Here is a 15,344-nt window from a genome sequence, read left to right on the forward strand (position 1 = left end):
TAGAAAGAACACTAAGCCATCCATAAATTGGTCACATTGTTCTCTCCTGTTCACAAACAAAGCCTGGCTTTCCAAATATGGGAAGAAAGAACTCTTTGCTCCTCTCTTAGGTATGCTCAGCTTTTATGGCTTCAGAGGAGAATCACTTCCTCAACAGGGCAGTCACTTAACGTTCAAGACTTGAACAAAGAAAGAAAAAACAAAAAACTACTCCAATGTTAAGGGGTACTTTTTGTACCTGATTCTTAACATAACATGAAAAAGTTAAAGGTTTCCCTGGTGTAGTGGATTGAATTATGTCCCCCCAACACTCACTGAAGCTTGAATTATGCCCCCCAAGTTTTATGTATTAGAAACTTGGCCCCTGCTGTGGCTGTTAAGAAGGTGGGAAATCCTATTATAGTAATTGAAAAGTGGAGCCTTGAAGAGGCGATTGGATTGTAGGATCATGCTGTAGTGAATGGATAAAAAATGGTGGTCAGAGGTGTGTTTCTGAGGGCTTTAAAAGAAGAGGAGTCTTTCTCTGTCTCTGCTCTCTCTGCTTCATCAGTTTTGCAATGTGATACCTTGGTGTTACTGAAGTCACCACCAAAGAAAGCCTTCACCAGATGTGTTCCCTGGACTTTGGACTTCCTAGCCCCTGAAACTGTAAGCAACAAATTTTGTTTTCTTTCTAAATTGCCCAGTTCTGTATGTTTTGTTATAAGCAACAGAAACAGACTAATATACCTGGCTTGTGTGAACTATAAAAGCAAAGGGAATAGTACATACGTGTGCACCTGATGTGGATTGAGGGATGCCCCTTTCATAAACCTAGAGCAGGAAGCTGTCTTAAGTTTGATTAGATGTTGCCCGTATCTGTGGTTTGGAGTGTTGGCCAGAACAATAAAAAGCGTAAACATGTTCTCTTAATGCTACTTTCACATTTTTCAAATTAAAACAAAAGATTCCTTTCTGAATCTTTTCTCGAAAGCATTGTAACTGATGAAGAGCTCACTTCAGTCTAACTTTCTTTAAGGAAGAAAGGGAACATAATGTGACCTTTTATATAGTTAAATAGTTTTATTATTCCCATCTGAATGATTTCTCATTTTCCTCTCCTTTCAAAGACATAAAACACAGTTTAATTAGCATAAATAGACTAGTCATACGTATTTTCCCTGTTTGTGGAACATAAATGCAATCTAGTTTTATTTTGTGACTTAAGATCTTTATTATCACATGATTTTACATCATCTTCCTGATGTGTCTGTTGATCATAATTGTATGTTGCAAAATGCTCTTTCAGTGGTTCCAGGCTATGGGATCACCTCTCTGACCTTTATGTGAAATAGCATAAATTTAGGTTTGATCTAAAAAGGGCTTTCTCATTATCAAAATATACCTGCTCTGTTGGCCTGGCCAGAAAAGTTATTCTTTTCATTAATAGCTATAAGTGGGATGAGTGATCTCAGACTTGTAGATTAGTCTGTTCTAAATGTGCATTTGTTTTGAATACTTGCCCACGTATTCTTGATGAAACTTATTGTGGAACATTCCAGTGCTCTCTCTCATCTCTGAACCAACCTCAAGAGAAAAGAGAGGATTGCTTCTTCAGTGTATCATCAGTGAATTCATGGCTGAGGGGGAGGCAAGGAGATCAGAAGTTTACATTTTTCTCTTTTTCTTTTGGAATTTTCTAATGCAGATCCATTAAGCAGTCTAGTGCATTTTTCCATGGAAGTGAGATAAGTAAAGTGTGTGAAATCTTTTGTCAATTCTTGCATGCTCAACCTCCACTTTAGATCAGGCCGCTCTGTATTTAATGGCATCACATACTGCTTATTTTTAAAAAGTCCTGAATGATTCGCACACCATCCTTATGTCATGCATAGCCCTCCTGTATTTTATATTATTTACTGACAATGTAATGAGCACCCATAAACCTATCATCCAACTTGAAACTAGAACATGGACAGTTATCTAGATAAACCTATGTGTCCCTCCAAAATACTTTGCATGCTTGTAACTATTTATAGTAGTGGTAGTTATTTGTTTAGTTAAACCCCAGAAGAACAAGGAGTGGGGATACTTGATTCACCATCGTATTTCACCCTACAGTTAGTGAAGTATCTGACACATAGAAGGATTTAATACCTTAGAAAAATTTTAAAACATTTTAAATTCTGGTGAAAAATACATCGATAAAATTTACCATCTTAATCATTTCTAGGAGTACAGTTCAATGGTGGTAAGTATATTCACATGTGGTGCAACAGATCTCCAGAACTTTGTCATCTTGCAAAACTGAAACTCTGTACCCGTTAAATGATAACTTCCCATTTCTCCCTACCCCCAGTCCCTGATAACCACCATTCTACATTCTATTTCTGAGTTTGACTACTTTAGATACCTTGTTTAAGTGAAAGCATACAATATTTGTCTTTTTATTACTGTCTTATTTCGCTTAGCATAATGTCCTCAAGATTCACCCATGTTGTAGCATGTGTTAGAATTTCCTTCCTTTTTAAGGCTGAATAATATTCCATTGATGTATATACTACATTTTCTTTATCCATTCATCTATCAGACATTTTGGGTTGCTTCTACTTCTTGGCTAGTGTGAGGAATGCTGCTATGCACATGACTGTGCAAAATCGCTTTGAGACCCTATGTTCAATTCTTTTAAGTATACCCAGAAGTGGGATTGCTGGATCACATGGTAGTTCTATTTTAAACTTTTTGAGGAACCACCATACTGTTCTTCTTACTTTTTATAATACTTTTTGAGTATTTGTTGATGCTACGGTCTTAACAGATCTTGGATGGAGGTTCTGGGAGATTCTGTGGTGTGATCCCTGGAGAAGCTGAGGCAAGAGGCCAGGCTCAGCCATTCTAGGTGGATGTCACCCCTTAGTGGTACGTTTTCCCTCCTGTTGTGTCATAGTAAAATTGATTTTATAAAAAGTCCACTCAAATGAGTCATGAGCTACATGTAAGATCATTTTTAAAAATATTGTTTTTCTACCCAGGCTGATATACTGATTGTGAGAGTGATCTAATTTTTTCCCCAAAATGAAATATATTAGTTTTCCTTTATGAGTGCCTTAGTCCATTTATGCTGCTATAACAAAATACCACAGACTGGGTAATTTATAAAGAACAGAAATTTAGGGCCGGCCCGTGGCTCACTCGGGAGAGTGTGGTGTTGAGAGAGAACAGAAATTTATTTTCTTGCAGTTCTGGAGCCTGGAACATCCAAGATCAAGGTGCCAGCAGTTTCGGTGTCTGGTGAGGGCCCCGTCTCCACTTCCAAGATGGTACATTATGGGGGCATCCAGCAGAGAGGATGAATGCTGTGTCCTCACCTGGCAGAAAGGAGGAAAGGGGAAAGAGAGAAGCAAACTCCCTCTGAAGCCTCTTTTATAAGGGCACTAATCCATTCATGAAGACAGAACCCTCATGACAATCACTTCCCCAAAGGCCCTACCTCTTAATACAACCACAATAGCAATTACGTTTCAACAAGAATTGTGAAGGGGACACACATTCAAAACCATAGCAATAAGTAATATAGTACTTGCTCAGGTAGCAGATATTACTCTTATTCTGGTGGAAGAAATGCAATGTTCTTTTATTTCCTAAGTCATAGTCAGTCTGTTTGGGGCTCCTATGCACTGGACTGGCTTAAACTCAGTCCATTCCCAAACATTTCTCTGCATTCCAAAAGAGGCCTTTCTCACAGAGTTTTAAAAGCTCAATGCTGGCCTCTCTCTCTCGGGAGTAGGGAAAGGAGCTGCTCAAACCTTTTAAAAGGAGATTTAAAATATAAAAGAGTGAATTTCTCTTACTAATATATCCTATTACTTAAAAAAAAATCAAACAATGTAGAAGTGTGAAAAGGAAAAGCTTACCTGTAATCCCACCCACTGAAAAATAACCACCCTCAAAATTTTGGTTTCTATCTTTCTAGACTTTTCTCTAAACATATATGAACCTATCCATATGTGTATATTGGACTCAGAAGGACCTAGGTTTATGTCCTGAATCCTCTACTTTGTGTGACCTTGAGTAAATTACTTAAGTTACTCTCTAAACCTTGATTTCTTTATCTGTGAAGTGGAAATAAATATCTTATTGCGTTCCAGAATGAAATAAAGTTATTACCATTGTGCCTGACCTACACTAAGTCCTCAATAAGTGTTCAACATTGGTGTTATTACTTATAAAATGGTATCGTGTATAACACTATGCTCTAGCCTTTTTTTCACTTACCAAAGTATTATTTCTTTTCATATCAGTCTTACAGGTTTATTAGGTTCTTTCTTTGTAATGGGGTTATAGGGTGTAATTTACATACCCAGAGTGTTAGGACTGAAAGGGATGTGATTATCTATCCCAGTGGTTCTCAACTTTAAAACCACTGACACCTGGTTCTCATTGTAGGTTGGAGGGTGAGCCCTGCTTGGGTATTGGAATTTTTAGAAGTACCCACTCCACCACCACTGCTGCATAAAACTTACTTGCTTTAAGTGTAAAGTTTAATGATTCATGGTAAATCTACAGAGTTGTGCAGCCACCATCACAATCCACTTTCAAAACATTCATGTCACCTGGGAAATCCCTCCTAGCCATGGGTAGCCAAGTCTCATTATACTTCCAGGCCCAGGCAGCCACTGATCTGCTTTCTTTTACAGTCACTTAAATTTTTCTGCTCCTGAAAGTATATCTTTAAGGAAATGAAAAGACAAGCCACAGACTGGGAGAAAGCGCTTGCAAAACATATCACAAATAAAGGATGATCCCGAATGAACTTGAAAATATAATAAGATAATAAGCAACTCAGCAAGAAAAAGGGGGGGGGGCAAAGATTTGAACAGATACTTCATCAAAGAATATAAGAATGGCAAATAATCACATGAAAATGTTTTCAATATCAGTAGCCATTAGGGAAATGCAAATAATTTTTTTAGAAAAAAATTATAATGAGATACCACTACTCACCTATTAGAATGGCTAAATTAAAAAGACTGACCATACCAAGTATTGGTAAGGATGTGGAGGAACTGGAACTCTCCTTTATCAACTAGGAGAATGTAAAACTACTTTTGAAAACAGTTTAGCAGTTTCTTACAACACTTTTTTTTTAAAGGTAGTGGAACTGTATCTTCAAAAATGGCAGTGTAATAAAAGACAAAGAAAAACTATGGAAATGTTCCAGATTAAAGGAGGATAGAAAGACATATCAGTTAGATGCAGTATCTGACCCTGGACTGGATCTTGTACTGGAGGGGAAAAATGCAACAAAGGACATTATTGAGTCAACTGACAAAATTGGAACACAAAAGGCAGATTAGATAAAAGTATTGTATCAATGTTAACTTTAATGTGCTGTGACAATGTGTGAGAATATTCTTAGTGATATGTTGAGAGAGAGAAATAGAGAGAGGGAGGGGAGCAGAGGGGGAAGAGGGAGAGAGAGATATTGAGAGAACAGCTCTTGCTTGGAATTTCTGAACAGATATACTGAGAATGCAACATCCTGATATAAGGAGGAACAACCTGGGCTCTGTCCTTGTTGCTCCTAGAACAGGATGTCCTGTAACACTTGTGCTCAGTGAGCTCAGTTTTGTCCAGGGTGTAAAACCCAGAGTGTAGTGCTTTTGGGGTCTCTCAGCGGCAGTAAGACATGGGGCACGTGCAGATGAGTCTCCATCTGCACTGTTCAGCCTTCCTGAGCCTTGGGTGAGCTTTGGACCTAGGTCCTAGGCTCACCATTGGTCTTAGGCTTCTGGTGATTCTTGCTGCCTATGTGTGAGTAATAAGTTGCTTTGCATGACTTGCTGCAAGTGTTCTGTCTCACCGGCCTCATACTTTGGCAGCTGGGTTTGTGCAAAACCTCCTGCCAAATCTAGGAACTTTAGAAGAAATTGGCAAGGTATTTAGTCTTCTCCTAAGATTGGTAACTAGTGCGTGGTGTTCCCCTCCCAGGGACTGATATGTAAATAGGGTTTACATGATAAAGTAAACAGGGTAAAATGTTAAAATAAGTGAATCTAAGTAAAGAACATTGCATGTTCGCACCATTTTCATTTTTTGCAACTTTCCTATAAGTTTGAAACTATTTTAAAATAAAAAAAAATTAAGTGAATGAAAGTTTATTTAGAGATAAATTTCTGGACATAGTACTAAGCCTGTGAAAATTTGAGTTCTAAATAAAGACTGTTGAACTAATAACAATAAGATTAATTTTAACCTTCTGAATTTTGCATATCCAGAAGGGCTTATCATAGCAGAGAGACCAAAATAAAAACATTTGAAAGGTTATTTGGTTCTAGCAATATTTTTTTAAATTGAAGTAAAATTCACATAGCATATCATTAATCATTTTGAAGTGTACAGTTCAGTGGCATTTAGTGCATTCACAATGTTGTGCAACCACCATCTAACAATATTAACAGTGCTGCCTTCAAGGGCAATTAAACATCTGCATTCTACATTTTGGCATAAATCCTTTTTTAAAACTAGTTAAAAAACACAACAAAATAGCTCATATTACAGTCTATATGTTTTTCTTTCTGATTATCTACACACACACACACACACACACACACACACACAAATGCTTGAAAATTCAGCTCTACTAAAACGCAATATTCCAACAGACCCCAATACTTCATTCACTGTTAGCTATCCTGGATCCTGAAGCAGGCTGCCAACATATAGGACAAGTCCAGGCCTCTGATAGCTACTGAGCAGTACTATGCCTATAAAATTCATGCATGTGAGGAACTGCCTGAACTTAGTTTGTGCCAATCAGTCATTGAAACAAATGCTGCAGATTTTATTCCACTCTGAATACTGATGTACACCTTGTTCCCAGGGGAAAGATTGTCAGTCCGCTCTTTGATTCAACCTGTATGTGATCATCACCATATTCACAATTTTCATTTAGTAAAATCAAGTGGGTAAAGCTAAGAATAGGTAGAGTTTCAGTTCCCACTAAAATGTTTCTTCTCTTTGTTGCTGTTGTTTTCACTGTTTTTGGAATGAGTTGAGGCAATCTTCTTTTCACCCTGCATTTCAGTGCTGCGTTCTGGGTGTGCTGTCTTGAGAGGAATGATTATGATATTTAGTAGCTCAGCCTTCTAATAATGCTCCACCTTCTCCAAATGTCCACGACCCAATCCCAGAACCTGTGAACTTTATGTGGCAAATGGATTTTACAGATATGATTAAGTTAAATTTTAAAATAGGGAGATTAACCTGGCTTATCCACATGGATCCAATGTAATCACAAAGGTCCTTGTAAAGTGAGATAGGGAAGCAAGAGAGTCAGAGACAATGTGACAGTGGAAGCAGATGTGAGAGTGGTGTGACTACTGGGCTTGAAGATGAATGAAGGTCACAAGACCAGGAGTGCAGGCAGCTGTTAGAAGCTGCAAAATAGTAAGGAAATGGATTCTTTCCTTGAACCTTCAGAAAGAAGGCAGCCCTGCTGACACTTTTATTTTTAGCCCAATGAGACCCATGCAGATATCTCGTCTCCAGAACAGTAAGATAATGAATTTATGTTATTTTAAGCCTCCAAGTTTGTAGGAATTTGTTATAGCAACATTAAGAATCTAACGCAGCCTTGTTATGAGCTTCATTTACCACCTTAATCTGTACTAGATCTAAATTGATTCATACCGAAATATCTCGGCTTTTATATTTTCTTTCCACATCCTTTTACAATAATTCAGCCTCCAATTATTCGTCGTTTCTTTTTTTTTTTTTAACATTTATTTATGCGTATTTGTGGTGTACAGTGTGTTGTTTCAGTTCATGCGTATACTGCACAATGATTCATTTAGGGTAGATAGCACGGCTTTGTACTCGTTAATCCATCATTTCCCCTTCCCCCTGTCCTCTCCCCTCCTGGCATCTAGTCATCTAGTAACCATTAATATACTCTCTACTTCTACGAGAACCACTTTTTTTTTTTTTAGATTCCACATATGAGTGAGATCATGTAATATTTTTCTTTCTGTGTCTCCAGTTCCATCCTTATTGCTGCAAATGACAAGATTTCATTTTTTTAAGTAGCTGAATAGTATTCCATTGTGTATATATATATATACCACAGGTTTTTAAAAATCCGTTCATCTGTTGATGGCCATTTAGGTTGATACCATCCTTTGGCAATTGGGAGTAGTGTTACAATGAACCTGTGAGTGCTGGTGTTCTTCCGATATATTGATTTCATTTCCTTTAAGTATATAACCAGTAGTGGGATAGCTGGGTAATAAAGTAGCTCAATTTTTATTTCTTGGAGGAACCTCCATACTGTCTTCCACATGGCTGTACCAATTCACATTTTCACCAATAATGTAGAAGAGTTCCCTTTTCCCCATATCCTCACCAGCATTTGCTATTTTCTGTCTTTTCGATAATTGCCACTCTAAATGGAATAAGATGATATCTCAATTGTGGTTTTAGTTTGCATTTCTCTGATGAGTAGTGATGTTGAGCATTTTTTCAAGTGCCTGTTGGCAATTTGTATGTCTTCTTTTAAGAAATGTCAGTTCAGGTCATTTGCCCATTTTTAAATTGGGTTATTTGGTTTTTTGCTCTTGAGTTCCTTATATATTCTCAATAGTAGCCTCTTGTCTGATGAGTAGTTTGCAAATACTTTCTTCCATTCTGTAGGTTGTCTCTTCACTTTGTTAATTGTGTCCCTTGCTGTGTAGAAGCTTCTTAGTTTTTTCCCATTTGTCTACATTTGCTTTAATTGCCTGTGCCTTTGTAGTCTTGTTCAAAAAAGGGCTGCCCACTCCCATTTTGTGTAGCGCTTTCCTTATGTTTTCTACTAGAAGTCTCATGTCTTAAATTTAGGTCTGTGATCGATTTTTAGTTGATTTTTGTGTATAGTGAAAGATAGGGGTCTAGTTCCAATCTTCTGCATGTGGATATCCAGTTTTCCCAGGACCTTTTATTGAAGAAGCTGTCCTGACTCGCGGCTCCTTCCCCCTGCTCGGTGGATCGCGACCCGGTTCCAACCGCGGACTCATCCTCCCCAGCTCACGCTGCCGGGCTCCTTCCCTACCCAGCCCGGAGCCTTGACTGTAGCTGCCGCCCCGCCCGGAACCGCGCGGCCCGGCCGTCCCCCCCGAAGGAGCAGGCGGCGCGGGGGCGTGCTGGGCCGGGGAGGCGTGGCGGGAGCCGTGGGGGACCGAGGACTGGTCGTGCTTCTCCGCCTTCTTCCCAGCGGGCTGCTCAGACCATGTCGCCAGAAGAATGGACATATCTAGTTGTTCTTCTTATCTCCATCCCCATCGGCTTCCGTTTTAAGAAAGCCGGACCTGGGCTGAAGCGATGGGGAGCAGCAGCTGTGGGCCTGGGGCTCACCTTGTTCACCTGTGGCCCCCACACTTTGCATTCTCTGGTCACCATCCTCGGGACCTGGGCCCTCATTCAGGCCCAGCCTTGCTCCTGTCACGCCCTGGCTCTAGCCTGGACCTTCTCCTATCTCCTGTTCTTCCGAGCCCTCAGCCTGCTGGGCCTGCCCACTCCCACGCTCTTCACCAATGCCGTCCAGCTGCTGCTGACACTGAAGCTGGTGAGTCTGGCCAGTGAAGTCCAGGACCTACACCTGGCCCAGCGGAAGGAAATGGCCTCAGGCTTCAGCAAGGGCCCCACCCTGGGGCTGCTGCCCGACGTTCCCTCCTTGATGGAGACGCTCAGCTACAGCTACTGCTATGTGGGAATCATGGCAGGCCCGTTCTTCCACTACCGCACGTACCTGGACCGGCTGGAGCAGCCCTTCCCGGGGGCCGTGCCCAGCCTGCGGCCCCTGTTGCGCCGGGCCTGGCCGGCCCCACTCTTTGGCCTGCTCTTCCTGCTGTCCTCCCGCTTCTTCCCGCTGGAGGCCGTGTGCGAGGCCGCCTTCTACGCCCGCCCGCTTCCCGCCCGCCTCTTCTACATGATCCCCGTCTTCTTCGCCTTCCGCATGCGCTTCTACGTGGCCTGGATTGCTGCCGAGTGCGGCTGCATTGCCGCTGGCTTTGGGGCCTACCCTGTGGCGGCCAAAGCCCGGGCGGGGGTGGCCCCAACCTCCAATGCCCACCCCCCAGCAGGTCAGGTGGTGGGAGGGAGGCTTGCCAAGACCCAGCAGGCTCCATCACCAAGGGCTGGCTCTGCCCCTAGCAGGGAGGAGAACGGGAAGCAGGGGGTCAGGGCCACCACCTGTTAGCAAACTGTCGCCCCATGGCAACCACGGCCTACCTTCCCTTGTCAGTAGGGAACAGTATTCCTGGTGCCTATAGATTGCCCCTTGTTACCAGCGCTCCTCACCCTTTGATATGGTGAATTGCCCTCAGTAGCTAAGAAAAGGAAGGTTGTAACTTAGCAACAATGTGCCAGCCGTCTGTTGCTGTGGAAGTGTCACCCCAAGGACTAAATTGTTCATGGTTACTCAGGATACCATTCTTTTGTAGTAGGTCAGCCTCTGTTTCTAGGAAGATGGCTCCATAGCAACTGAAGGACCATATTTGCTAGAGAAGGGGGATTTCTAGCTACAGTAGTTGTCCCCTTCTTGCTAGAAGTCTTGCTCTTTGTTGCTATGGAAATGGCACCTTCTGAACTGCTCCTTTGTTGCTAGGAGCCAGCATACCTCCCACCCCCATGGGATGTCATCACATAGCAGCCCTTAGTTGACCTCTATTTCTAAGGAAACAGCATCTCTGACTGTGCTGTCCTCCAGTGGAGTGGACACCATTCCTAGCAAATGCAAGTTATCTTCCTTGTTGTTAGTATTCCTACTGCAGCACCTTCATTGCTAGTTAAGTTGCACTGCTAGTAGCTATGGATTGTCTTGTTGCTGAGGAAGAATCGTCCTTATGTTGCTAGGGAAATGGTACCCCTAGCAACTGAGAATGGACTGCGCTCTGTTCTTGGCAACTGTAGTCAGGTTTCCACCTGCGACTGGGAATGGTACTGGGGAGCAGCCCTTTGATGTAAATTATGAACTACTCCTTGCTAGGGTTGTGCCATGCCCTAGTAGTCACAAACTGCCACTTAGTTTTGGGGGTAGTGGTACTCCCACATGAATTTATTACCACTGTCCTATAACCATGGCCTGACCTCCAGTTGTTAAAGTGGACATCCCACCAAAAAGTCAGGAATGAAGACTTTTCTTTTCTTTTCTTTTTTTTTTGGTCTTTTTCGTGACCAGTACTAAGCCAGTGAGTGCACCGGCCATTCCTATATAGGATCCGAACCCACAGCGGGAGCGTCGCTGCGCTCACAGTGCCGCACTCTCCCGAGTGCGCCATGGGCTCGGCCCAGGAATGAAGACTTTTCTAAGTCTGCTAGGCCCCCACTCCTAAAGGATGGCTCACCTCCTGTCAGAAGGAGGGTTCATGTAAGCCAAGGACATACCCCACTTCTGGGGCTGTTGGTGCCAGTGTCCTGGGCACCAATCTATTGCTGGAGGTGACACTTCTCAGACAATCACAGAGACTAGGAAAAAAGGCCCTTTCTAGAAGCTTTTCTACACATCTTAGGCCTTGTTGCTAAGGAATGCCTTTTCCTAGCAACAGAAATCATTGGGACATCAGGCGGGCCTAGAACATATCCCTAGCAACTGTGAATCACCTTGATTTTACAGATGATACTTACTTCCCTAGCAACCACAGTGTCTGGCAGAGGGACCATACCTGGAGGCTTCTCTGAATATACTGAGCTTGGTTGCTAAAGGACTCATAGCTTAGCAGCCATAGCCCCTCAAAGCTTTTCATGGCTGTGGTGCCCTGTTAGTTACCAAGAGAAGAGAACCCCATTGTTGGTGAACTGTGCTCTGCAGCCCACCCACTTCCCTCTCCCAAAGTCTCCCTCTGGGCTACCATCCCGTTGTCCTAGCAAGTCTGAAAGCCAGAGAACTGTTGCCTGACCAGAATCCCCTCCTTAGGATCTGGGGCTGGGGCAGTAGCAGGTGTTGGGAGGGGGCCTGGCTGAGCTGCATGTCTGTCCCCCACCCTTATCCTCCACCCCACCAGTCCAGAGAAGGCAGCTTCCCTGGAGTACAACTATGAGACCATCCGTAAAATTGACTGCTACAGCACAGACTTCTGCGTGCGGGTGCGGGATGGTATGAGGTACTGGAGCATGACAGTGCAGTAGTGGCTGGCACAGTATATCTACAAGAGTGCACCTGCCTGCTCCTATGTCCTGAGGAGTGCCTGGACTATGCTGCTGAGGGCCTACTGGCATGGCCTCCACCCTGGCTGCTACCTAAGCTTCCTGACCATCCCGCTGTGCCTGGCTGCTGAGGGCCAGCTGAGCCCCGAGGGGCAGAAAGCCTGGGACTGGGTGCACTGGTTCCTAAAGATGTGAGCCTATGACTACATGTGCATGGGCTTTGTGCTCCTCTCAATGGGTGACACTCTCCGGTATTGGGCCTCCGTCTACTTCTGCATCCACTTTCTGGCCCTGGCAGCCCTGGGGCTGGGGCTGGCTTTGGGTGGGGGCAGCCCTAGCCGGCGGAAGATGGCGTTGCAGGCCATCAACCTTGCCCCAGAAAATCTCCGGGAGGAGTAAGCTGCCCCAATGCTCTCTGCCAACTGGTCCAGCCACCAAGCTTTTGTCTGGGAATTCTTTGAACCAGGCTGCTGTCTCCTTTCCCAGAAAGAGTCCTTAATTTGGCTAGGGGCCTGGAGAGGATTCCCTTTTCCCCAGCTAAATACCCTGCCTCCAATTGAAGCAAAGCTGGGGTGCCACCTCCCCGAGTTCTCCCAGCTTCCTGGTCCACTGCCCTGGGGCCTCCAGGAAGCCACTTTCCCCTCCTCTAAAATCAAGGTATTGTCCAGACAAGAATCTCCCTTTGTTTCTGTTCGAGCTTCTGGATGTTTCTGAAGAGCTGCACTTCCCCAAAATGACAGAGGCCGATGGACAGAGTGTCTTCTTAGGCAAATTCCCTTTGGGTCCACAGCGGGTGGGTAGGAGCTTCAGGGCTGGCTTGTGGGAGTGGAAAACCTTTTTCTTGTATCTTTCTCTCCACTTGTATCTCATCAAATCTGTATTCCAGACTTGGAAGGGAACATAACCTTCCCATTTCATAAAGGGGAAACTGAGGTACATATGCGCAGGCTTGGGGACTGCCGTTCTTGCACCTTCCATCTGAGCTACCTCAGGGCCCCAGTGCTCCTGTCACCCTCTTGTCCCTTGGCCTAAGACAGGCTAGAATGTGTAAATCTTTCCCAATAAAGTGTTGCACAAAGAAAAAAAAAAAAAAAGAAGCTGTCCTTTCCCCAGTGTATATTTTGGCACTTTTGTTGAAAATCAGTTGGCTGTAGATGCGTAGGTTCATTTCTGGGCTTTCTATTCTGTTCCATTGGTCAATTTGTCTGTTTTTATGCCAGTACCATGCTGTTTGGTTACTATAACTTTATAGTATAGATTATAATATATATTATATATATATTTAAGACGATTGGTAAGGGGATCTTAACTCTTGACTTAGTGTTGTCAGCACCATGCTCTCCCAAGTGAGCTTACTGGCCATCCCTATGTAAGGATCCAAACCTGTGGCCTTGGTGTTATCAGCACCACATTCTCCCAGTGAGCCAAGGCTGGCCCCTATAGTATATTTTGAAGTTGGGTAGTGTGATGCCTCCAACTTTGTTCTTTTTGTTTAAGATTGCTTTGGCTATACAGGGTCTTTTGTGGTTCCATACGAATTTTAAAATGGTTTTTTTTTTCTATTTCTGTGAAGAATATCATTGATATTTTGATAGGGATTGCATTGAATCTGCAAGTTGCTTTGGGTTATATGAACATTTTGATGATATTCTTCCAACCCATGAATAGGAGATATCTTTCCATTTATTTGTCTTCAATTTCTTTTACCAATCTTTTATAATTTTCATTATAGAGGTTTTTCACCTCCTTGGTTAAATTTATTCCTAAGTATTTCATTTTGGGGGTAGCTATTGTGAATGGGATTACTTTCTTGATTTCTTCCTCATATATTTCAATATTGGCATACAGGAATGCTATTGATTTTCCCCTGGCACTGCAAACGTCTCCTGTGGGGCAGGCCCCACACAAGTCCCCATGAAAGACTCACTGAGCTCTGGGTGATTTCTTCCTCCCTTAGACTGCAGCCCCTCCCTTCTATGTGGACACAGGGGGAGCCTGCAAGCAGCTTGCTGGCCTGGAAAATAAGATGGCACGTCCAGAGTGATTTTTTTTTTTTTTTTTTGCCAGTGGTCATGGTATCCTTCTCTGCTGCAAACTTCAAATAGATTCACACAAAAGGTACTGCTGTTTTTAGGTGGCTGTTCTGTGTGCTGGTAGGTTCTCCATGAGCAGGGGTTGGGTCTGATGGGGTAATCCCTCTTCCCACTAGTCACGGGTTTCCAAGACTTCATGAACTCAGTGAGTCTTTCCTCTTCTCCCAAGTTTCAGTGATTACAAGATGGAAGTTTTTATCTTAATAGTTGTAAGTTGGTCAGTTGTGGCGGAGGGGGTTAATGCCAGGATCATGTATTCTGTCATCTTGGTGACATCACTGCTCTTTATTAGTGCTTATTTTGAGTGCTGCCCAAATAAAGCAACAGGAGCGTATGGCTAGGGCAATTATCAGAATCCTGCCAATGTAGCCAATTGCTGGGTTAGGGCCCACAGGCCCTTCAAACCCTTTGTACAGACTGAGGCACAGACCTCTCATATACAGACTGGGTCACAGACCTCTCATAGGTCAGGCTGGGTCACCAGACCCCTCACACACAGGTCCACGAGCTAGGTAATTGGGAAAGATCCTGGGGGCTGTTGGCAGACGACACGAGCTCAGTCCTCAGCTTCCTTAGCAGCAGCAGCAGCAGCTTACAGCAGCCTCTAGCAGCAGCAGCAGTGGCCTCCTGGAGGGTCCCAGGGGTCCTGGCAGGAATAGATTGCAGCAACAGCCTCCAACAGCAGTAGTGGCCTCCTTGTAGCCCCCAGAGGTGTTCAGGGGTGGGGGGGTGGCACTGTGGATCAGAGCCATTCATCCTTTATACTCAAGTCTAATAATCCAGGACACCTGGGTGCGAGTCAGACAACCCAAGAACACCTAGGTGCCCACGTGCATCTACATCAGACAATAGCTAAGGAACACCTGGGTGCACGTGCATATTAACATCAAATGCTCGGCAAGATTCTGAACATCTGAGAGGCCCTGACCATCTTTCTTTACTTTCCCTACAAGGAGAGACCTGAGTTAACTCAAATTGTGTTGCCTCTCAAGTTCAGGTACTGCTGGTTCTCTCACACCACTGGTGCAAAGTCATGGACATTCTCCAGTGTGTTTTTGGTCAGATTCTAGCCTCACCAGGAATTGGGTGATT

The 15,344-nt window shown here is 43.5% G+C and overlaps 1 pseudogene; it reads left to right on the forward strand.

The window, feature by feature from the left end:
- The first annotated feature begins 9,193 nt into the window (after positions 1-9,193).
- LOC134361457 (lysophospholipid acyltransferase 7-like) lies at positions 9,194-12,558 on the forward strand (annotated as a pseudogene).
- Positions 12,559-15,344: the final 2,786 nt, after the last annotated feature.

Source organism: Cynocephalus volans, chromosome 1 (genome assembly GCF_027409185.1).
Source record: "Cynocephalus volans isolate mCynVol1 chromosome 1, mCynVol1.pri, whole genome shotgun sequence".
In the NCBI taxonomy this organism is placed as follows: domain Eukaryota; kingdom Metazoa; phylum Chordata; class Mammalia; order Dermoptera; family Cynocephalidae; genus Cynocephalus; species Cynocephalus volans.